General features: G+C 38.8%; 1 protein-coding gene across 8 annotated transcripts in view; it reads left to right on the forward strand.

Moving 5' to 3' along the window:
- HECW2 (HECT, C2 and WW domain containing E3 ubiquitin protein ligase 2) overlaps window positions 1-25,364 on the forward strand; it is a 415,178-nt gene that overhangs the window by 134,194 nt on the left and 255,620 nt on the right. The window contains exon 1 of one of the 8 annotated variants that reach the window (XM_082629941.1): window positions 11,731-11,752. The exons of the other annotated variants lie outside the window; for them this stretch is intronic. The gene's annotated coding sequence lies outside the window, so the exon portion shown is untranslated. Of the gene's footprint in view, window positions 1-11,730; window positions 11,753-25,364 lie in introns of those variants that run through there. 8 annotated transcript variants of the gene reach the window in all.

Genomic DNA, 25,364 nt, shown 5'->3' on the forward strand with positions numbered 1-25,364 from the left:
GGAATGACCTTACCCTTTCTTGCTTCTATGTTGCAATAATTTGTATTGCCAAGACCCAGCATTATTATTTTTAATTTTTCAAGTTTAACCCGGAAGGTTAATTACCATTTCTGACATTGTTTCTAATCATCAGTTTTCTATTGAGAAGCCTTATTGGCATACAGCAGACTGGAGTTATACACACAGCAGCCATTCCTGCACTTAGAGCCCATAGCGCCTAGGAAAAGAGTCAGATTTTGAAACCAAAATTATAACAAGCATAGGAAGTGCAGCAATACAAGTATTGAACTGAGCTTTAGTATCTTCCTATCTCACAGGATTACTGTGAGTATTTAATGGGATCTGCAAAAAGGCACAGAGGAAGGTCTCAATAAACAGTAGCTCTTCCCCTTCTCTCCCCGCCACATCCCACATCCCTCCTTCCCTTTCATCTCATCCCAGGCAGTTTGATTCCAGAGTCTGTAGAGGTTAGTACTAAGGATAGTAGTTGTGGTAGGAGTATGATAGGTGCAGAAATAAGGAGGAGGTGATTTTTGACGGGAAGAGACATTTGGGGCTCCAAGTGAATGGCTTCAAGAATACTTAACGCATAGTTTTTCTGAATGTTGAGCATGAGAATCACCTTCATTTAAATTCCAATAATTTGCAGCTAGCTGAAGACAAAGGCTAAGGTGAAATTTATCCTAAACCATTTCCTTGGGAACCCCTGATGTGGGCTTTATGAGGGCAAGCTGGCATCAGCTGTTATTTGTTGTGTCCTAGCAGGAGGCTCAGGGTTACCAGCTGACACACTAGTGTGCTGTGCTCAGTACCAGTATGAGTGCTAGTCTAACCAGTCTGAAAACCAAGAGATGTGGGGTTATCATAGATCAGAAAGAAGTTAAAGATCAGAAAAACAAGAAGTTGAGCAAAATTGGAAAGAATATTCCTAAAATACATCTTTATCACTCTCTTCGCAGAACTTCACTAGCTCCCCCTGCCTCTAGCTTTCCAGGTCTCCGTATGCAGCCCCACAGTCCATTTCTGGCTCATGTTACTCTTTTTTTTTTTTTGCGGTACGCGGGCCTCTCACTGTTGTGGCCTCTCCCGTTGCGGAGCACAGGCTCTGGACGCGCAGGCCCAGCGGCCATGGCTCACGGGCCCAGCTGCTCCGCGGCATGTGGGATCTTCCCGGACCCGGGCACGAACCCGTGTCCCCTGCATCGGCAGGCGGACTCTCAACCACTGAGCCACCAGGGAACCCCTCACCTTACTCTTTTACCTCACTTCCTCTGTCCATTCAGTAATCCCACCAGGGATGACTGTTTCCACTCCCTCCAGCTGACCAAAATCATAACCATCGATTACGTTCTGCTTCAAATCCCACTTTCCTTTCCTCTCTGAGCTCTTCCTGACAGTTTCAAATGATTTGGATACCTGTTCATCCCTCTTGCCAGCTTCAAAAGTATTTTGTACACCAGCTTCTCCCTGCATTGCTTGTGGCTTGTCCTTTTGAATCCTCAGGTTCCCTGAGGGCTGAGGATCTTATAACTTTCTGTTTTTACCAGTTCTTTGTTTCTTGCAAGTGATGGTTTCTTAATGTAAAAGGTAACCCTTGCTAGATAAACTCCTACCATCTAAACCCAGGAGCAGAATGGTTTTGGGTAACTTTTTGGAGAGGGGAATATTTGGAGGAAAATCACAGGGGTGTAAATATTTTCCTCTCAGTTATCTCAGGCTGCCAACTTGAGGTCTCTGGAGGTTGGGACGAGATGCACGCAGTCAGCTCCCGAGCCAACGAGAGCCAGCTCCATCCAGCACACAACTTAAGTCCCCGATTTCCCAACTCATTATCCAAATTTCAGGAGCCAAATATTAGCAGATTTGAATAACATGCTTTCTCTCACTGTTCAGCTTATGGATGGGGTGGGGGAGTCATTTGTTCTTGTTCACTGGATTCTTCTAGTATGTAGGTGTGGTGAAGAGAATTCTTAGCCTTTAGACTAATTTTCTAGTTTCTAAAAAATATTTTTACAGGCGTCTATGTTAGAGAGCCAATTAAGAGGTTATGGGATTGGATCTGAGCAAAATTTTTAGCTATTTATTTCGACAGCCTGTGAAAGCAATTCTTTGAAGAACTATGTGCAGCAGATGTTCAATAAATATTGGCCAGATGATTGATCTAAGGAAGGAGCCAAAGAAAGAGGAATAATTCCTTTGTATATCCAGTGGGATTGCACAAGGCTAAAATAATATAAAGCAAGAAATTGTGAAGCTTCATTTTTATTTAATGTCCTCTTGGATCAGTGGTCAACCAAGGATTGCCTGACACAGGAAACATGAGTTTGTTTGAGCTTAATATAAGTATAGGTATTTGTAGAGAAAGTGTTCTAATCTTTACCATGGACAAAGTAAAAGATAAGGCAGGTTCTCTAAAGTAAAATTAGGTTTAAAAGCAGAAGAAGAAATAGTGAATTTAAGAGCACCTTAAAAATCATGATATAGGTTGAACCCATGTTGTCCTGGGCACATGGTTGTTTTTTAATCTCTCCTTATTTTGGAAGAATAAAGGCACCAAATCCAGCATTATTTTGACTGTGAATTTGAACTTGAATTCCTAATTAAAGCTAATTACTGCTTCACAGATAACCTAGATAAGAAAGTTAAAGCTTGTTGCCTTTAATAAATACTGCTGAATTTGGAAGAAGACTAGATTAGCCAAAATCTTATTTTATAACTTGAGATTCTAAAAGGCAGTAGAAAATCAGCCCCTTAGCATTTCCCAAAATATTCCAATCCATCTGCTTAAAAAAAATTACTGCCGCATACTTTAATTTGTTAATTTGTTCACCCTTAAAGCTGTGAACTCTTTCACTCTCCACTGAGGTGTATATAGAACCACCTCTGCAGGAGGGTGTTAGGATTACACGCAAATACGCATTACCATCCCCTCCTTTAAGCAAAGTTTTAGAAATGTGTAATCTTATCTTATTTGGAGGTTTCTCATCCTCTTGCCTAACTTGCACATAAACAATTGTCATGGCACTAATCTTTTGCCCTCCTAGAATTGTTATGGGTTTGAACATGGCCAATGAGATTATTACAGACTGTTTGCCTCTTGTTTGTAAAATCTTGGGAATAATACTTCAGGTTTTCCTTTGACTTTTCCTCTTTCTTTATTGTTTGGTAGGATTGCATATCTGAGCTTAGTCGTCAGTAAGCTGTCATTTGATATCTCGAAAGGAAATAGGGTCTGCTTTAGTTTTGGCGGAGCCTTCATGGTTATTTAAACCAAACACAACACACCAAAAACACTGATGATACTTAGGCTGTAATTCTAACTCCCAACAATACTACTTTGCCCTGGATCTACACTAAAATTTTTTTCCCTCCTACATAACGTATGCAGTTTTTCAGTTGGGAGTTCTGAAGTATGTTTAAAAGCATTAAAATGAGAGTTAAAAATGAGGCAATAACAGCTGGTGATAACGTGGCAGCATATGCTTTCTTGGGTGCCATTTTCTTAATGTTTCATGTTGAAAGATCCAGAATGAAATTGGAAGCAACAGAGATGATAAGGGCCCCTAGAGTGTGTGGCAATTTTAATGTATCCCTCTTCTGAAGTACTGGTAAAAGAGATTCTGAAAAGAAAAAAAAAGAAAAAGGAAGCCAGGGAGGAAGGAAGAAAGGAAGGGAGGGAGGAAGGAAGAGAGGGAGGGACGAAGGGAGGGAGGAAGGGAGGGAGGAAGGAAGGAAGGAGATTTCAAGATAAAATAAAAGAACCTGACTTCTCATAGGTAGAGGAGGGAGGTTGGGGAAGTAGCTTAAAATAGTATTTACTCTCAGTTCCTTTACATGAAACTTCCAGCACAGTTTGATTTTATTTCTTGGGTCAAAATGAAGTGCAGGTAATGAATGTTGCTAGTTGGTTCAGTTGCCTCTGTGGATTTTCAGGGGAGGAGGGTCACTGGACAAGTACTACTTCCTGGTTGTAGTAGTGTAAGATGTATGTCTCATGGTGAGGAAGACTGTTGCAAAGAACCGTTTTGTCTAATAGAATTCAAAGAACAAAGAGATCAGGTAGTTCAGTTAAGTCACCTTGGAAATGGTTTCACTTTATAATATAAAATAGAACCTTATATAAGCAAGTTTAAAACAATGGTAAACAATATTAGCTATTTCTCTACAATTATTACTGTTATAGTCATAAGGTAGACTGATGCCAGTCTATATTAGTATTCTGGAGAAGCCCAGCCTCATAGTTTTGAGCTTTCATTTCTATTAAAATTCCTACTTTGCAGTTGCAATTTCTTTTTTTTTGGCAGGCTGGTGTTGGGGGGAGGGGTGTACTGCCTGACTTGCATGACGAATCTACTTTGGATTCATTTCAGTCTATTCCCAAACATCCCAGGCACTAAGGCATCGCTCTTATTTTTCAGGGAACTCATCTCTCACTCAGTAAGCCACGCTAACAATTACAATTGATAGAACACATACCTTTTACAATAATCACTGCTGCTTTTCTTATGTTCCAATCTCACAGAAGAGGTGAGACACCCCTTCTGCACCCACAGGGCTATTGGTGCTATCGCTGGTGATCACCAGGGAAGACAGAATTGGGTTATTACATACCCATGACTAATTGCTGCTTTGTGACTATAGAACTTCCAAGTTAAACTTCTACCAGGACTCAGAAGCCTTGGCATTAGTACAACTGGAGAATGGGAGAATTTGCAATTTCTTCCCTGTTGGTGTGAACGGGGGACCTCTCTCTCTTGTTTGGAAGTCTCGCGGGAACAGGGGATAGAGAGCCGGTGAGGGCTGCTTTCCCTCATCTGCTGCTCATACCCGTTTGTTTCATCTGCTGGGCCACTCCCTTCAGGCTTTCCCTCACATTTTATTTCCTAGTCTTTCCATTCGTTCACCCATGGGTCTTCTTAGATTGTACATTTCTAATGCTGTTGAGATAAAGAGTATAGTGGTTTTGACCTGACTTATTTTCAGTAATGCTCAGGATTGTTAAGCGTGATGAAAGACCATTTCATTTTGTTCAGTGCCTTTTTTGTGTGTGTGTGGTGGTGGTGGAGGAGATGTATAAGTTTATCACTTAATAAAAAATTTAGTACCATTTATTTTATAAATAAATAACCTTAAAGGAAGACCTATTTATAAAAAAGGAACCTGTTTGGGGTATATTTCTGGGACGTAGTGATTATCTTAAGTTTTAAGATTCTATTCAGCTAAGACCTGATTAAAGCATAGCCAGGAATTGGCCATCTGGAAAGCACTGTTAATGGATCCAGAAATGTTACTGTCATTTTGAATCATATAATAGAAATTGCACTGAAGAAAAATATGGTGGGTTGAGTAGAATGCAAAGTTTATGAAAAAGTCTGGTTTTCCTAATTCTGTTCTTTCTTTGGGCCAATTTATTTTTCATGTCATTTCTAATTATCAATAATTCCTCTATCATTTATGTGCAGAATTTATCATTTAATTTCTGTAGTCCTGTGCTGTTGTTTAATGTTGTCTCCCCAGATGGCTTGTAAGCTTCTAGAGAATATGAACCAAGTCTTTTTTTTTTTTTTTTTCTGTATATTCTACAGTGCCTAACATGGTGTTCTGGACATAAAATAAACACTCAGTGAACACCTAGTACTTAGTCATCTGGATATATGTTTATTAGGTCAACGTGTTATTCTTGTCCTCTTCATCATCTGGTTTCATAATTTTCACTCTGGAGCTTTAAAAGTCTTGTATTATTTATTTCAGTACCTAGCAATATAAGTCACAGATTTTCATCCATTGGTAGTGGGGTGAAGTATAACAGATATTCCTAGCATTAAAAGACCTTTTTTACTGCAGAAATTGGGTAACTCAGGTATATAATATAAGAGAACTGGTAGAGGGCATAAAAAAGGGAAACAGTTCCTAGTATGCTAAGGCTTTAAAGAATTGTGGGTACTATCCCTTTTGATTCTTTGGGTCAAATACCATATGCTTTATTGATAAACACTTTGGCATATTCTGGCATGTTTCTTAAGTATAGACTGCTTCTATACTTGGCCTTTTCAGGTTTTTTGGTAGTAGTGCTTATTAAAAGTTTGTTGTGAGGGAAAGGTAAACAGAAGTGGCAGACATGGTTATTCTGATTTATAAATGAGTCACAGACATAAATTTATAGATATAGGAGATGTCTTGGAAAATATAGTCCCCCTCTTTCATTTTTATAGGTGAAAAAAATCAAGGACCAGTGTGATTAAGTGACTTAGATAAGGTTACAGTTAGTAGAAGTCAGCATAGGACAGAGTAGGTTGAGATAATCAATTTATATTATTTCTGATTCTCCAGCCCAGTTTATAGAGGATTAATCTGGAGATAGATACCTGAGGAACTCACATATTCTTAAAAGGTATAATTTTTTTTAAAAAGAAAGTTTCAAAAGATCTTTTCATATGCTGATATATTGAACTGCTCTGCAAGGGACCTCAAATAGAACATAGTTGAGAGGTGGAAATACCATGCATTGGGGCATGTAGTTGAGAAATCTGGGTCCTAATCCAGGTCTATTAATTACAAGCTGTATGACCTTGGACCAAAAATCATACAGCACTCAGAAAATCTGTTGGTGTTATTTAAAAATGAAAGAATTAGGTGAGGTTCTCTCTGAGAGCCCTTTTAGTTCTAAAATTCTTTGTAAAAATGAAGCAATGGTAAACACTTGGAACTTGACATGATCAAAGCTTTATGAAATGAAAGTAGAGACAGACATATCTAGTTTGTGACCAAAGGTGTCAGCAGCAGAAAAGTCCAAACGTGTTAGACTTTCTTTCCTTTTTTTTTTAAAATAGATCTTTATTTGGGTATAATTGCTTCACAATACCGTGTTAGTTTCTGTTGCACAGCGAAGCGAATCAGCCATATGCATACGCATGTCCCCATATCCCCTCCCTCTTGAGCCTCCCTCCCACCCTCCCTATCCCACCCCTCTAGGTCATCGCAGAGCACCGAGCCGATCTCCCCGTGCTATGTTGCTGCTTCCCACCAGCCAACTGTTTTACATTCGGTAGTGTATATATGTCGGTGCTACTCTCACTTCGCCCCAGCTTCCCCCTCCCACCCCAAGTCCTCAAGTCCATTCTCTATGTCAGCCTCTTTATTCCTGCCCTGCAACTAGGTTCATCAGTACGATTGAAGCTTTTCAGATGATTCCTATTTCTTAGGCTTAATTTGGATCTCTCTTCTTACTTGGAGCTTGTTGCAGGAATAGGAATACTGTGAATAGATACAAATGAACCAATAAACTTATTATTTAGAAATCTTTTGGCTCTTCCACATGAATAGTCCATATACACGGTAGGTGTGTTGTTGTGTTAAAGAATAAAGAAAACTTAGGTTGTTTAAATTTGAAGCATCTTTTATTGAAAAGCACTGTAACTGATCCATAGGCTTAGTTTTGTTGAATTAGTGTATTTTGCCTGATAAACTTCCCTTATTTTACATTCTGTGGAAAAGTAAATCCAGTGTTTCTTAGCTATGCTCACTCTTATTCAAGTTAAGTGTCCCAGGAGGGTAAATAGGAAGGTCATCCGGTCATACTTAAGTGTCATTTTACCTTGTCCTGTACCCTGGGATATGATTACTCTTAACTTGCTGATTGTCGTGATCTCGAGTAATCAATCTTTCACCAGTCCAGGCTCCGAGTGTGTCTGCAGTGCCTGCGGCCCTGATATTTCCTCATCTTTCCTCACAGGACAGCTAGTCAGTCAGGACTCCCAAAGAACCATTTGCAATCTGGTTACAGGGTGCTTTGGAAAGACTCTGTGCCAAAGGCAATGTGAAGCCAGTGGGGTGGCAGTATTTTCCTTGTTGGCTAAAGGAGATAATGACTATAGTCATTAGACTATATTAGACTATAGCTTAGACTATAGTCTAAGCTCATAGCATAGGGTTTGGCACATTTTAAGTGCTCAGTAAATATGTTTTTATTCTGTTTCGTAATCGTGCTTCTAGGTTTGTAGCTCTCAGGCAATCAGCAGGCAGGCCTGTATGTTTGGTTAAGACCTGGGGAAGATCCTCCAGAGTATTTGATTTAGTGTAGAATTTTAGTACAGTGGCTCTTCTATTGCTTAACTTAAGAAAAGGGAGCTAACGTGTTCTGTGACTTTAGTATCCCTAAATTGGGGATTAGCAATTAGGGGCTTAATTTGTACTGAAGGCTTTGGTATCTAGAAATAATTCAGGCTCCTTCTCAAAATGTGGGAGTATGTGTGAATTGTGAGAAATGGAGTCTCTCTTTTGAAAGTTATATTCTGTTTTAGGATGATAAAACAGTAGGAGTCAAAAATACTAGGTCCAAATGCAGCTGTTTAAAGTTAAAAGGCTCAACATTTTTGGTTACAAATGGTGGTTTAAATTTTTTCTGTTATTTATATAATATATTTCTTTAAAAAAAATAATTGATGTGGGGTCATTGGGCAAACTACATTATTGTCTTTTGAATTTCCTTTGCTTCTACAATTTGAGTAATATAACAGTTTTTTATTTTATACTTCATATTTCTAGTGTTAAATGTTACTCTATGGTCTTTGTTAAAGGTGTATTCAAATTGAGTTAATAAAGATTTTTTTAAATATCAAAGAAGACTTTTTTCCCCAAAAAAATGCCACAATTAAATGCCACAATTTAGAAACAATGCAGAATTTATATTTAAAGGATATTTTATAAGATCCTGTATTTAAAAAGTTGTCTGTACCATCACTTTTTTATAATTTTGAATTTTGGAATACTTTAAAAATGCTTTTGTTACCATAAAGTCATGTATGATGTAAGGTTTTATACACACACACACACACACACACACGCATATAACCACAACTCTTATTTAACTTTGCTTTAGAACTTCTAACCAAAGCAATTATTCCAGAAAAATAAAAGAGGAAGATAACAGAAATCACCTTACTTGTAAACGATGTGATTGACTACTTAAAAAAAAGAGGCCAAGAAAGTGAAAATAGTTTATTAAAGTTAAATAAAAGGGTCTATGTTTAATCCCAGCAAGAATCAAATAAATGCAAATTAAACAAAAATGAGCTTTGTTTTTATTTTCAGATGGGCACTACTAATAGAATGAGTGAATATTGAGTCCTTACTGTACGTCAGGTGTTGTAGTAACTCATTTAATCCTTAAAAATAACCCTTTATGTAGGTATAATGATACAATCTGTGTTTCACAGAAATCTGCGGAAACACTGAGTAACTTTCCACGGGTCATAGGGCTAGTCCATGGCAAAGCTAGGATTTGAACCCAGCTATAGAATTCTGCTTCTGGAACCCATTCCCTTACTCACTGAACTGCCTGCAAAGGTTAACAACGTTTAGTGTTGGTGCAGGTATTGGGAAGAAAATAGCCATCTCACCTGCATTGCAGGTTTGAGGAACGTTTATTGAGCATTCTTTTGAAAAGCCATTCTGGTAGCACTCTTCAACACCTTAGGATCCAAAAATTCTACTTTTAAGACTATATCCTAAGGAAATAATCAGTTGAGTGTGCATTAATGAATGTGAGAGGGTGTGTTTAAAACATGGTTTATAGCAATAATGGAAATGACCATCTCGAGGGAGTTGTTTTGCAACATCATATGATAGAATGTTATATTGCTATTAAAAAGGATGATATAGTGCTATGTTTATTAATATGAATGTCCACATTACAGTTTGCATGAAAAGAGCAGGTTACAAAACAGCTTGTACTCTGTTGTATGATCTCATCTTATTTATACGTTTAAATAGCTATACATGTATTTATAGACCAAAATGCAGTGGGCTGGCATCTCTGGGTGCTGGCATTTTGGATGATATTTATCTTCTTCTTTATCTTTTGTCATCTTTTTTGGAATTTTATAGTGGGCATGTGTTATTTTTATAATTGGAAAAAAGTCCTAAAAACGATTTCTTTCCCTTATTCCCTCAACTCTTATTTTTTTTGTGATAAAATTAGGTTGGCAGGTTTTTCTTTGGTGTCATGCTTTCTGAATGTGAGGCAGTATTTTATGTGAGCTTTTCATGAAGCTCCATGTCAGTTAAAAAAAATTTTTTTAACATCTTTATTGTAGTATAACTGCTTTACAATGTTGTGTTAGTTTCTGCTGTAAAGAGAGAGGGGATATGGAGATATATGTATACATATAGCTGATTCACTTTGTTATACAATTTTGTTTTTGAAGTTTCAACTTCCACAGTTGTTTATTCCTTACCCTAAAGCAGCTCCAGAGGTCTACATGTGCTGTCATTAGGTGGGGCTAATGAGCTCTGGATGCGCTCTAAACTGAAGAGCCCACCTAGTTGGCTTGAGCTTCCAGATTTAAACATGACTTTTTCATAACATAATTTATACAAAGATAAAACTCTGTTAAAATAACTAAATACAAGTTATCACTGAACATTAAAGCAGATGATATCTTAAAGCTGCATTTAAAGTCAACAAATGTCATTAATAATCAGGAATCTTTTGTCAAACAGTCAAAATTTTTCTTTCATGATCATATATGCAGATCCTGATTAGAATGTTCTTTTCTTCTTAAATCTTACTTTGATGTAAAAACGTCCCAAAGATTGTGTTCCACTGCATACCCCACACTGGGTTTGGACTCGGCTGGTAGTGCTGTGCTTCGGGGCAGTTTATTTTTTACTTAGACTTTGGGTATATGTACTTAAAACTAATTTAGTTGGCTGTACTCTTTCAAAGTCTTCTTTCGAAGTAATTCATTGACCAAGAGATTTTAGCATCACCCCAGCTGGATACCCTACAATTTTATGATGTAATAGAAAAAAGAATTCATAACTGGTTTCTTGCAGGGGGTCCCAAACCCTTTGTGATTAGGTGTTTTCAATCATGAGAGTCTTTTTTTCTTAAGGAGGAACGGAGTCTACCCTCTCCTCTCTTGTGTGAGTGGATTCATTTGTTTACATGGCTTCTGTAGGCAGAGGGAATACGTATAAAGGTCTTGCTGACTTCCCTAAGCATGCTACTTAGAGTAAAACTAATTACTGTTAAAAGCAAGTTTAGCAGAAAATAAGCTCATTTTCATTGGATGACACAATTTCATCATGGATTCTCACTGGTCTTTGTGGATGGGGCTTAGTTTTGTTTTTATACTTCCCGTCCTGGAATTGATTTACCGAAATCATAGGATTACATCATTGGATTGTGGCCCAATGGTAAGCCCTGCTCTGAAAATATACCAGGATGTGTTTATTGGCCCATGTTTTTTCCTTAGAGCTTTAGGGTCATCATTCATTTGGTCATACATAGACAAGAATTGTTTTCTGAAGAAGATCTTGCCCAGAAATGATCTCTGCACCAATCTCCATGCAGGAGAGGACTTCCCTGGTGATGCAGTGGTTAAGAATCCACCTGCCAATGCAGGGAACACGAATTCGAGCCCTGGTCCAGGAAGATCCCACATGCCGCAGAGCAACTAAGCCCATGCACCACAACTACTGAGCCTGCACTCTAGAGCCCGTGAGCCACGACTGCTGAGCCTGCATGCCGCAACTACTGAAGCCTGTGTCCCTAGAGCCTGAGCTCCTCAACAAGAGAAGCCACCGCAATGAGAAGCCTGTGCACCGCAACGAAGAGTAACCCCCGCTTGTTGCAACTAGAGAAAGCCCTTGCACAGCAACGAAGACCCAACGCAGCCATAACTAACTAACTAACTAACTAACTAAATAAATAAATCTTCATGCAGGAGAGGAGTGGCCTTTTATGCAGGTACATGTACTGGTCAGCTTCCTTCATGTTCACAAAAAGATAAGATCCTTCCCAGTGGTTTTGCCCTTAGTCACTTGTGTCATATATTCAAGGTCAGACTTCTGTTAGTGGACTTTATCTTGAACTTCCTGTTGCCAAATTCTTAAGAGAAACTTATTTATGAGAAGTTATATTCACAAAGAATTGTTTAAAAAATAAGAAGTCCAGCCATTGCTTTAAGATCTAAGATTTAAGTCTAAATTTGACCCTTGAGTTAAGCAGGAGTGTAGCTGCTAGACCAGCACTGTTCCAGTAGAAATATAATGTGTGCCACACATTCATTTTTCAGTAGCCACATTGAAAAAGGTAAAAAGAACAGGTGAGGTTAATTTTAATAATCTATTTTTATTTAACCCAATATATCTAAAACTTTATCATTTTAATGTGTAATCAGTAGAAAACTTGAGATATTTCCCTTTTTTGGTACTAAGTCTTCAAAATCTGGTGTATTTTATACTTATAGCATATCTGAATTTGGACCAGCCACATTTCAGATGCCCAGTAGCCATATGTGGCTGATAGCTTGTAGTGGACAGTACATTGTAGACCACTATAGAGCTATGTACAAATGTGCCCAAATTGGCACTATTTGTATTAAGCCAATAAGATGTCAAAAAAAAAGGTAATACAATTACAAATGTCATACTTGATGTAGATAATAAGAATACAGGTTAATACTTCCTATATCATAAAGACTAATAAGCAGAAATCTCTTATTTTACTTAAAGTCATATAATTTTACTTAAAGTCAGGGCTTATCACCAGGAAACCATTTGTGTTTATCTTATAGACATGTGGATTAGGCCTGTGGTCCTTGTGAGTCTTTGATTGGGATGCTAGGAAGTTCAGAGACAAATCAATGGCCTATTTCTAGTATCTGAGCAGTGCTGAATGGCGAGAATTCTGAGCATAAACTTGACCCCTGGCTTGCTTCCCTTGGCTTTTCTTCACTGACTTCTTTCAGCTTGTTGCGTCTCATACTGCAATACGCCATGAAAAATTTTTTTGGAATAAGAATGGGGATGAATAAATAAGAGTTTTTGTTATTTAAGTTTTTATTGTTTAAGTAATTGTCGCTATAAATTTTATGGGAAATAGAATTAAATTTTAGAAAGACCAAAGTCTCTCAGTCGACTTTTGGTTCTTTTAAAATTAATAAAATAAATATTTAAATATTTACTATTTAAATATTTAATAATAAAATAAAATACAATTTAATAAAGTTGGATATACTTGGGGAGAGAGCATCTAAGTTATTATTTGGTCTAACTTGGGACTCTATAGGGATTAGCTGGTGATTTCTTACATCAGTAAGCTTTCAAATTTCAGCATTCATCAACATCAACTGGGGAACCTGTTTACAATCTGATGCCTGGGCTGTGTCCCATGGGTGGGTTAGGATCAGTAGATTTGGGTTGGGGTCTAGAATATGGTAGTTTAACACATCCTGTGGTTGTTGTATTCCTGGTAGCTACTTCTCCCATCTTCCTTCTTCCTCACTAATCGCCCAGAAAAAAATGCTCCCCATACTTAATCCCCACAGTCTTTTTCTTTTGGTTCCCCCGTCACCAGCCCCAGCTTTATTGAGACATAATCAACATACAACATTGTATAAGTTCAAGGTGTACAACATGTTGATTTGTACATTTATATATTGCGAAATGATTACTGTCATAGTTAGCTAACACTTCCATCATGTGATATAATTACCATTTCTTTTTTGTGGTGATACATTTAAGATCTACTCTCTTACCAAGTTTCAAGTATGTAATACAGTGTTACTAACCATAATCACTATGCTGTACATTAGATTTCCAGAAATGCTTGTTTATGTTGTAGCTGGAAATTTGTATATACATCTCCCCTCCCACCACCACATCATTTTCTTGTCTTTCTTTCCCTGCCCCTCTCTGGCAAAGCACAGTGTTTTATAGGTCAACTCAGATTCTTTGGATTTTTCCTTTTTTTCCCTCCCTGCTTCCCCCATTACCTAGGTTTTGTAACTAAACAGTGGGACATGTCCAGTGTATTATCTAGGATTCTTTAAGTCTGTGACAGAAACCCATCCCAACTTGCCTAACCAAAAAGAGAAAAGAGTCAGAAGAGACTAGGGATGGGCCTTGTACCAGACACGCTGGATTGAGGCGAGAGCCATACACAGCTGTCTCTCTGGTTCTCAGCCCGGCTGACCAGCAAGGTCTCTTTACTTCCAGAAGGCAGGCAGGAGAACACTTTCCTCTTCGAGGAGGAGAGGGAGAGAGGAGAAGTGCCAATACTTGTGATTCAAAATCTCTTCTTTATCCCAGTTACTCATGCGTCATGACAGAAGGACTGACCATGGCAGAGAGTGGTTTTTTGGTTTACACTGGGATCTTTCTTTTAAAAAAAGAATTGGATTAATAAAGTAATGGATAAGTGCATAGTGTTTTGAGATTTTTCCCTCAATTACAACCAGTTATAATTGATTTACGTCTTAACAAGATTTTAATTTGTTTGAAACTATTAAGGCCATGGTATTTTTCTAAATTTAATAGTGTAGCATTCTAAGCAAAAGTGAATATTTATAAACTGAATGGATTTCCTTCTTTGAATATATTTTAATCTATTAATTAAAATGCAGCTTCTTGTAGTATATTGAATTTTGAGAAGAAATCCAATTTCTTTTTTTAATTAACTAATTAATTAATTAATTTTTGGCTGCTTTGGGTCTTCGCTGCCAAGTACGGGCTACCTCTAGTTGCAGCGAGCGGGGGCTACTCTTTGTTGTGGTGTGCGGGCTTCTCATTGCAGTGGCTTATCTTGCTGCGGAGCACAGGCTCTAGGTGCGTGGGCTTCAGTAGTTGTGGCACGTGGGCTCAGTAGTTGTGTCTCGCGGGCTTTAGAGCGCGGGCTCAGTAGTTGTGGCACACGGGCTTAGCTGCTCTGCGGCATGTGGGATCTTCCTGGACCAGGGCTCCAACCTGTGTCCCCTGCATTGGCAGGCGGATTCTTAACCACTGCGCCACTAGGGAAGTCCCTCCAATTTCTATAAATTTAATAAGTTAAAATAATTTAACTCATTGAAACTAAAGAATTTTTTCAGCATCTTTAGAAATTGGTAATTTTACCTAAAATAGAACTTTATCTGATATATAACCCAATTAAAATGGTTCTATCATTATTTTGTAAGAATTGTCTATTCTGCAGAAATCATTCCACCAACTTCAACCTTATTTCATTCCATATTTTTTCCACTTTCAGTGAATCGTTTCCATGTCACTGTTACTGCACTAGACATCTTGGTGAAACTAGTGGGAAGGGAAGAAGGTGGAGAAGACCAAGTTGCTTTGTTAGGGACTTATGACATGTCATTCTGAAGTCGGCTGGAGTGCTGTTAGGGTCCCTGAGGACTAGTTGTAGGCATCGGTGCATTTGGGCAGGAGGAAGCTGGTAGTTTAGACAGGCAAGCTTCCCAGAGGTGACATCACAAATTTCCTCCCTCCTCCCAGTATCTTTAGGCTAAGAGGCCAACACTGTCTTCCTTTTAACACATACTCAAATGTCATGAAATCCAGCCCCAGTATTGACGTGGGAGGCAGAACTTTACTTCTCTGCTTACTGCAGCAGTTCTGTGTACAAACTTTCATGTGCTTGCTCAAGGAACCCTCTACTACATATTCATCATCCTTTTCAAAAATGGGTGGGTGAGAGGAGATGGGCAAAAAGGATGTGATTGTTATGAGTTCTATTCTGGAATGGCCCCCATCGGCAAAGCCGTGCCTCCGGGCCTCTTTACTGTGCCTTCACGTTACAAAATTGTCAGAGTCCGTGGAGACTGTTTTGAGAGAGGGAACTTGCTGCCTCTCAACAATATTGTGGGTTTATAAAGTTGACTTATAATAGATCTGTTGCTCATAACAAATAAAGAAATAATGACTTTCTATGTCTGCAAAGCTTACAGTAGGTGGACCAAAAATGAGAGTGAGAAGGCAGGGAGGAAGCATGGCAGGTCAGCTCAGGAGCTCGGCTTTGGCAGCAGGAGGCTGCTCGGCGCCTGCGTGGAAGGCGCTGATTTTAAATCCTGTAAACAGATGATTTCACCCGCCCCCCACCACTCAATTTTGTGGGTAACTGTAGGTACTCCATGATGTGGGCTTGGTATAGTTGCCACAAGGAACGGTGACAAATGGAAAGAGAAGTAGGCTTTTTTTCTTTTTTTTTCTTTTCTTCGGTACGCGGGCCTCTCACTGCTGTGGCCTCTCCCGTTGCGGAGCACAGGCTCCGGACGCGCAGGCTCAGCGGCCATGGTTCACGGGCCCAGCCGCTCCGCGGCATGTGGGATCTTCCCGGACCGGGGCACGAACCCGTGTCCGCTGCATCGGCAGGCGGACTCTCAACCACTGCGCCACCAGGGAAGCCCGAGATTTAGGCTTTAAAGACTTAAGTGTGGGTCTCAGCTGTGCCGCCCACTAGTGTGGTGCTCTCGTCTGGAAATGGCAATCTGGAATTTACAGCTCCATCATTAGGCGGTTGTGAGATACCATGGGGTGAGTGTGAGGGCAGGGCATAGACGAGATGCCAGAAAAGCAGCCTTCTTAAAGCACATCCATTTACACTGGGAAGCCGGATTTCATAGTGATTAGGGGAAAAAAGAGTTGGATCTCGACAAACAAAAGTTCAAATTATGGAAATCAGTCTAATCTTGTTTGTAATCACAAATACGGCCTAATTATTACAGTGGAAAAAAGAACAAATGAAGAGTTGACATTTTTAGAGGGTTGGGGGAGTTAATCTTTTCAAAAATTGTATAATAGCGTAATATGATATTTGTCTTTCTACCCCAGTCTTGAAAGTCATATTACAAAAGCTGTGCCAGGCCACTGTCAGCCTTCCCGTGTGACATTCCTTTTAATCCTGTGACATTCAAATTGCACTTAATATTTTTCCTCCTTCAGTTGTCAACTATTCTAACTCTGCCGGACCCTTATTAATCATTGGTTTAGCATGTGGTTCAAGTAGTTCTTCAAAATCACTTTCATTGACTTTTATGAAATCCTGAGCCTTTTTTTCGTTCATGCATTTTCTCTTTGCATCAGTTTATTGTTGGATCATCTGAAATTTAGTGAGTGACTGACTAAAAGACAGAGATGTGAGTGGTAGGGATCGACTCTGTCATTGCATGGGAAGAATGGTTGAATGAAGACTCATAAAAAGTCTTCAGTTCATTGTTTTGTGTATTTTTTGCTTTCTTCAGTTCCTTAATAGAGTGCAGCTGGATAAAGAATACCTAGGTTAAAAGGATTTTTTTCTTTGTCAGAAAATTTTGAAAACTATGTGTGCTATGAAAATGTAGGCAGTCCATTTGGGAAAGGTTTCAAAACGTTTTTTATCCTAATACTTGAATCAAGATTAAACTTGGTATCAATAAGCAGGGTCATGATACTGAACAGAACTGTTTGCTTATCCACATGCTGTGTATTGATATTCATTTAACTTTTTGGTTCTTCCAGATCATTCTATATACCATGGAAATCTCGGGTATTGGTGATTTATTAATTATTATTTTATTTTTTAATTGAAGTATAGATGACTTACAATATTAGTTGCAGGTGTGTAACATAGTGCTTCAATATTTTTATAGATTATACTCCATTTAGAGTTATTACAATATAATAGCTATATTTCCCTGTGCTGTACAGTATATCCTTGTAGCTTATTTATTTTATACATAGTAGTTTGTATCTCTGAATCCCCTACCCCTGTCTTGCCCCTTCCCCCTCCCTCACTCCACTGATAACAACTAGTTTGTTCTCTGTATCTGTGAGTCTGTTTCTGTTTTGTTATAATCTTTCATTTGTTTCATTTTTTAGATTCCACCTATAAGTGATATCATACAGTATTTGTCTTTTTCTGTCTGACTTATTTCACTAAGCATAATACCATCAAGGTTTATCCATGTTGTTGCAAATGGCAAAATTTCATTCTTTTTTATGGCTGAGTAATATTCCACACACACACACACACACACACACACACACATATTTATGTATATATATCACATTTCCTTTATCCATTCATCTGTTGTTGGACACTCAGATTACTTCCATATCTTGGCTATTGTAAATAATGTTGGTGTGAACATTGGGGTGCATGTATCTTTTTGAATTAGTGTTTTCTTTTTCTTTGGATATATACTCAGCAGTGGAATTGCTGGATCATATGGTAGTTCTGTTTTTAGTTTTTTGAGGAACCTCCGTACTGTTTTCCATAGTGGCTGCACCGATTTGCATTCCCACCAACAGTGTACAAGGGTTCCGTTTTCTTCACACTCTTGCCAACATTTGTTATTTGTGGTGTTTTTGGTGATAGCTGTTCTCACAGGTGTGAGGTGATATCTCATTGTGGTTTTGATTTGTGTTTCCCTGATGATTAGCAGTATTGAGCATCTTTTCATGTGCCTCTGTATGTCTTATTTGGAAAATGTCTGTTCAGGTCTTCTGCCTGAAGAGCTTCTTTGGCAGAAGAAACAGCAGATGCAAAGGCTCCTGTGGTAGTGTGGCTGGTGCCTTCGAGGAGCAGCAGTGGGACTAGGGTCACATGAGCATGGGTGGCCGTAGTGGTAGATGAGGTCAGAAAGCACCAGAGACCAGATTATGTGGGGCCTTACAGACTATTGTAAGGGTTTTGGCTTTCACTCTGACTGAAACGGGGACCACTGTAGGGTTTGGGGTAGAGAGCAACATGTTCTGACTTACATTTGAAGAGAATCACTCTGGTTGCTATGTTGAGAATAGACAGTAAGAAATCAAGGATGGAAGCAGGGATGTAAGTGATGACATATGACAGTGGCTTGGACCAGAGTGAAGGTAGTGGAAGCTAATTACTATCTTTCCTTACTTTTTTTTCTCTCTATTTTCCTTACTTTTTAATCACATTCTTTCTTTGGCCTAAAATTCATGCCGTATTTCAAAGGCCTCCTCATATCTTTCAAGGTCCAGCTCAGTTTTTCTCATTAGGCTTTTTTATTTTTATTTTTTTTTGCGGTATGTGGGCCTCTCACTGTTGTGGCCTCTCCCATTGCGGAGCACAGGCTCCTGACGCGCAGGCTCAGCGGCCATGGCTCACGGGCCTAGCCACTCCGTGGCATGTGGGATCTTCTCGAACCAGGGCACGAACCCGTGTCCCCTGCATCGGCAGGCGGACTCTCAACCACTGCGCCACCAGGGAAGCCCCTCATTAGGCTTTTCTTAAACACTCCAGCCCCTGCTGGTCATTCCTGGCAGTGAGCTCTTTGCACTTAAGGTATAAGTGACTTTTGCACTTACACCTTATAGTATAGAAGGCAATTGTTCTCTATTTCTTTCTTGCAGGTTGATTTATATTTCTTTCTATGCTGTAACAAGGGACTTGTGCTCTTCAGCACAAAGTAGGTACTTAGTAAATCTTTTTGGATGGCTAATGTGGCTAATTCTAAAGAAAATGGAACATGTATTCATACTGTTGATTTAGTCCTTTTACATTCTTATTTTCTGATTAGTAGGAGTCAACCCCATCCATTCATTTATTTGAAAAATATTTACCAAAAACTTACTATTTTATGGAGAATATAACATATAAGAGAAACAGTAATTTTCTCAAAGAGTTTATAGTCTGGCAAGAGAAGACACGAATCTTTATAATTAGACTCTAAAGCATTGTGAATTACACGTGATATGAATGATATCAAAAAGGCCACTGGAATTCAGTCATGGGAATGTTGCCTCTGGCTGGCTGTTCTTCAAGAAGAGTGGTTGTTAAACCTTGAAGGTGGAGTAGGTGCAGGAAGTAGAGAGGATGGCATGAGCAATGCTGGGCGTGCTAAGCATTTTCATGGGGAGCAGATAGATAACCTTCTATTGAGAAAGTTTGTATAGAACTTTGGGTTTGTTTAAGGAAGTATAAAGAAATACACTAAAAAACCACCCTGACCCCCAGAACCACCATGCAAATCCATGCCATCTTCACCTTTCACCTGGACTATGCAACTGCCTGCTAACTTCAGGTCTCAACTTAATCAATTTATATGTCACTACCTGTGAGAAGCCTGCCTACTCACCCTGCCTAAACCAGGTCCCACCCCTGCCCCTTTGTTCACTATCATCGTGGCCCTTTAATTATGTATTTTACTTGATTGGGAGCGTCGTCATTGAAAAAGTGCTATACGGAGAGAGTAGATGGGTTGTCTGGGGGAAAACACAAGGATCAGGGAGGCCTTTTAAGAAGTGATGGCCTGGGACTTCCCTGGTGGTCCAGTGGTTAAGACTCCATGCTCCCAGTGCACAGGGTCCGGGTTCGATCCCTGGTCAGGGAACTAGATCCTGCATGCTGCAACTGAAAGATCCTGCATGCTGCGACTTAAAAAAAAAAAAAAAAAAAAGATCCCACACGCTGCAACTAAAGATCCCTCAGTCTGCAACAAAGATCCCGTGTGCCACAGCTAAGACCCAGTGCAGCCAAATAAATAAATAAATAATAAAGAAGTGATGGCCTAGACATGATATGATGTGGATTTGACTTAGTGCCGTTGTGGCAACGGGAATAGAAAAGAGGGGAGTGTTCTGTGGGGTATAGAGTACAGGCCACAATTAGTAGCGTTTGTAGTTATAACCTCTGGTGTTTTATGGAATAAGCAATTGTATATAAATACAGTTAGTCATCTTTTTTAGAAGCTTTTGACAATCCACAGCTAGAAGCTTATGCGGTTTGCTTTGCAAGAAAGACTTTTCCACACAAATGTGCTCCAACCACCTCAAAGTAATGCAGAGTTCTTAAATATCTGAATTCCATTTACCAACAATTGGTAATTATCTTCAGCTTTAGCAGAAGTTAATGTCTTGGGATGTGTTCCACACAAGAGAAAAAAGACATCTTTTCCCCTAAGGCTGTACAGGGAGTAAAAGTTGAATATCTTTGAAAAGAGATGACTCTAGAATGAGTCAATTCTACTTCTCCTGCACAAACCATCACTATTTGTTGCTAGGCAAGGAAACCACCAAAAGTGCTCGATATAAAAGAGTTTTTTTGTTTCTTTTTATCAATCCTTGGACAGATCATGGAACTTCATGTGTATTTACTGAAAAATATGTTGGAATTTTAAACAGGTATTGAAAATATACGAAGTTTTGATTTCCATATCTGGGATATTGTTTAAAAATGATTCTTGAAATGGTTTTGCTGTTCTTAATTTAATAGCATTTTAAGAGTGTAGATCAATTTTTTAAAAATTGGTATCTATGTCAATGAATATCATTCCAGTGAGGGCCCATTACGTTCTCTCCTTGACTGTTGAGATAAAGATGTTGTCTTGATTCTTCCCACACTCTCTATCCTAAATTCTTCTCTAATTACATGTATAAGAGTCTGCCATTGTTTCTTTTTCCTTTATTTTTGTCCAGCATTCATTTCCTCTTCTAGTAACAACTCACTTGCTTCTTTTGAGGACTCACTTGTCCCCCACTGCCTTCAGTTTTGGTCTAGATGCCTTTTCTTCTCCAAGGGCATGCCCAGTGAGCTTTGCAAAACCATTCTGTCAGCAGCATGAGTTTCTGTCTCACTGCACCTTCACTTCTGAGTACTGTTATTTTTCAGAGTTGATATTTTGGTGCATAGAAAATTATATCTAATTTTTGTTTTAATTTTTAACATATAATTATTAGTGATTTAAATTTTTCCTTTTGTGAATTATCTATTCACATCTGCAAAAGAAAAGTTTAATTAAGTAATTGAATTAAAAGCCTTATCATGTTTAAAGAATTCAGAAGAGTTAAACCAAATCTTTATTATTTTCTCATATTTGTCTGGCTGCATATTCAGTCAAATATGATTCAAGCTAATCAACAGCTTGAAAGCTTTGTTGGACTCAGTCTTTAAAATGAACAACTTTTGGAACTTAAAATTCTTTCTATTTGTGTCCATCCCTTTTACAAATTTACAGGTGGGCTATTATTATGTTGTGGATCATAACATATCATTTGAGAAAATTGTGGGGAGAAGAGCCTTTTCCTAAAGGGCAGCAGGCTGGAGGGAAAATTGCATTTTCTGATACTTTTCCACCCGGAAAGAGGAAGTGAGGGGCAGCTTCAGTCACTGCAGGCTCTCTGTTGAATGCCCTGAAATCATTTATTGGTAGATCGAATAGGAAGGATTTTTCTGATCTTAATCATTTTCCTAGCACACTCTTGCCGAGTAAGCTAAGCATTGGGCTGTGATTATGTATGATAAACCGTGAGTAATGAGTATGCTTTCTCTTAGCAAGAAGGCACCGTGAAAAGCCACTGGGAAGGGGTCTTAGTTGAGAATTTGGTGATAGCTTTATTCATCTCAGGTGACAGCTGGCTTGCGGGGTCTGATGGCTCGCTGCTTTCTCTTCCCAGAGGTCTCACATCTCTGCTTATTGCAGGCATACTATGTTTTCTTTAGTGTCTCTAGACATAAATATAATCCCGCCTTTGCTTTCCTCATTTATATAGTAAAACACAAAATGGAGTTTGAAGTACAGTGTAGTTGAACAGGTATGTGCATGTGTGTGTATGCATGTGGTTTTTTGGGGGGAATTTGAAGGGTTAAACAAGGATGTTAGTTATTGTTATTGGTTTTATTTTTCAATGTCCAATCTAGGAAATTAAAATATGAGGGTGCATTTCCAGTCTATACAAATCTTTTCATAATGAATGTTTTCAGTACTTGCCCTTCAGGTGAGGTTTCACCTCCCCAGATTACTTAGCAAAAATATTTTAAAGAAAAACACTTGTTTAATGTATTTGTCATCTGCTTCTGTCTGTATCTTCTAAACACAATCTGCTGCTTTTGGAAATGAAATTGTATACTAAAGCATTTTGCAATTTGCTTAGTTATTATATCTCTCTTGACCTCTGGAGGAAAAGTGATTTTGTTTTTGGTTGTCATTTAAGCAGATGTCTGTTACCTGAGAGAGCAGGTTAGTACAGATCTAATCATAATTAGAAGTGGGAGGTTTTTTTTTTTTTTTTTTTTTAAAGGAGTGCTACATAGTGTTAAATTGTGTCCTTTGGGAATGGGACGTATAGCCTCAGCAGAGGCTTACCGTGGGTGGATCGTTTAAGGAGCTTTAAAGGACTAGCTTTCTTTTTAATAAATTTGGTGAGTATTAATCAGTTTCCCTTACCATCAGCTTTGTCTACTAGAGGTTTTCAGAAGAACATAGATACTATTCTGAAGAAAATTTGCCTTTCTTATTGCAGAAGGCATAGATATGAAACCAGGACACAAGGGAAGAATTCTTAGACATCAGTAGAAAATGTGAAGCAGTCGTTCCTTGTTGTTGGAGTAGCCCTCATTTTCCCATGTGAGAACATTGCATTGAATAAGGTAGTTATAAACTCAAATTTTAGCTGAAGATAGAGTGGCTTGATTGTTAAAGTTTTTATGCAACTTTGCAAATTCATTTTTGCATGGGGTTTGATCTTATTTATTACGGAAACATGAACTCTTAAAAAATACATTACTTATGTTGTGAGGGAAAAATGAAGTTTTCCAAAGCAGTTTTGGAAATAGTCTCTCATTGTAATCTCAGCATTCTGATTTTACTTCTTTTCCATTGATCTAAGTTATGTAAAGTAAAACATCTGAGTGAGGTTTTTTCAACACTGAGTTGAGCCTTTTAGAGATACATTGGCATAGTCAATTTTTTTTTTTTTTTTTTTTTTTTTTTTTGCTGTACGCGGGCCTCTCACTGCTGTGGCCTCTCCCGTCGCGGAGCACAGGCTCCGGACACACAGGCTCCGCGGCCATGGCTCGCGGGCCCAGCCGCTGCGCGGCATGTGGGATCTTCCGGGATAGGGGCACGAACCCGTGTCCCCTGCATCGGCAGGCGGACTCTCAACCACTGCGCCACCAGGGAAGCCCGGCATAGTCAATTTTAACTAATAAATTCTAAGCCCATTAGTAAGCAGAAGCTTGCATTTGAGTATTTGTTTTATCCCTGGCCTCATAATAACCAGCAATTGGGGTCCACCTTCGCGAGAGTCTTTGGGATATAGTTACTTGGATACATTGCATTTATTTTAAACTCACCCAAAGTAGTATTGATTTTCTCAGCCTCATTAATGTTTCTGGGATTCTGTTGTCACATAGATTGAAAATCCAGAATTGAGTCTTAATTTCTTCCTCACTTTTATCCCCTGTGTTCAATATGCCACCGAGTCCTCGTGTTCTTTCTTTGAAATGTTCCTGATTGATATACTTCCTTCCTGTGCTGCTGAATCCGCTCTTCAGCACTCAGTGCCGGATGTCTTAACTAATCAGTTAGCTTCTGTTTCCCCCACCTCTGTTTACTCCTGTTACAGTCAGCCCCACGTGAGCTTTCAGATTAAGTTTCCCATGCTTAAATTTCATATTTTGACTCTTCTACTCAAGAGCCTGGAATGGCTCCCTGCTCACTGGTGAGGTTCCAAGTGAATTACTGCACATTCTGTGCCCAAGTTTCTTCTAATCTTCTCTTCCTCTCTAGTCTCACATCTCACTACATGCAGTGACCGGCTTGTGAGTGGTAGGCTCTAAAAGTTCCTTTAAAGTGGGGTGGTTTGGAAGTTGGAATTAATTTTTTTTTTATGTGGAAACAATTCTTTAAGAGCTGTGGATGAGTTCCTAAGCTATAACTTGAAGGCCTGTGTATCCTAATGTAGCTGATTTCTGGGCTCTGGGAGCCAGGAGCCATGTTGAATAGGAAGGTAGGGGAGCATGAACTGTTTTCCCTTTCATTCCTCAGTATGGGGTCATCCAACACTAGGCAGAGTTCACAGTGAGTTTTCATGTGTAAAGATGGTCTTTAGCATTTGATTTCTGTTAACTGTCTTCTAAGTCTTAGTTCCTCTCCCCAGACTCTTAGGCCTGGAGAGCTACCCCAGGCATTAATTGCATTAATTAATTCAGAACTATATTATTTGTTTATTAAAATAACAGTAGTTACTTTAAAAAATAACAAAATAACTTTCACTTACGATTTTCCTAATCCTTGCAAATGGTCTTGCATGTTACATTAAAGTTACCTCCGTTTAATAGCTGAATATATTGAGACAGGGTGAAGTTTAAGTACATGCAGTTATTTAGGTAAACACAGAAGACTTAGAAGTAACCTGTATATATTTGTAAATCACTTAGAAAGAGTAAGTGCCATGTGAGTGTTTGCTAGAGAAATATACAGATAACCTGATCACTTCCCCACTTCATCTCTTCCCCTGTTATACGTAAGCTCCACTGGAGCACTGTTCCTGCTTTTGAAGACTGTGTAGTTTCAGGGTTGAAGAAAAGAAGATAAAAGATACCAAAAGAGTTTCTGGGACTTGTTACCCTCCCCATCCTCAAATCCATCCCCAGAAAATTCTCTACCCCAGACTGGGTGTCTTCATATAACAAGTAGAGATTTGGCTCAAAAAGCATCTTCATGAAAAAGACAAATATTATATGATATCACTTTTATGTGGAATCTAAAAAATAGTATAAATGGACTTATTTACAAAACAGAAACAGACTTACAGACATAGAAAACAAATTTATGGTTACCCAAGGGGAAGGAGGT

This window comes from Mesoplodon mirus (assembly GCF_964341445.2).
Source record: "Mesoplodon mirus genome assembly, chromosome: 8".
In the NCBI taxonomy this organism is placed as follows: Eukaryota; Metazoa; Chordata; class Mammalia; order Artiodactyla; family Ziphiidae; genus Mesoplodon; species Mesoplodon mirus.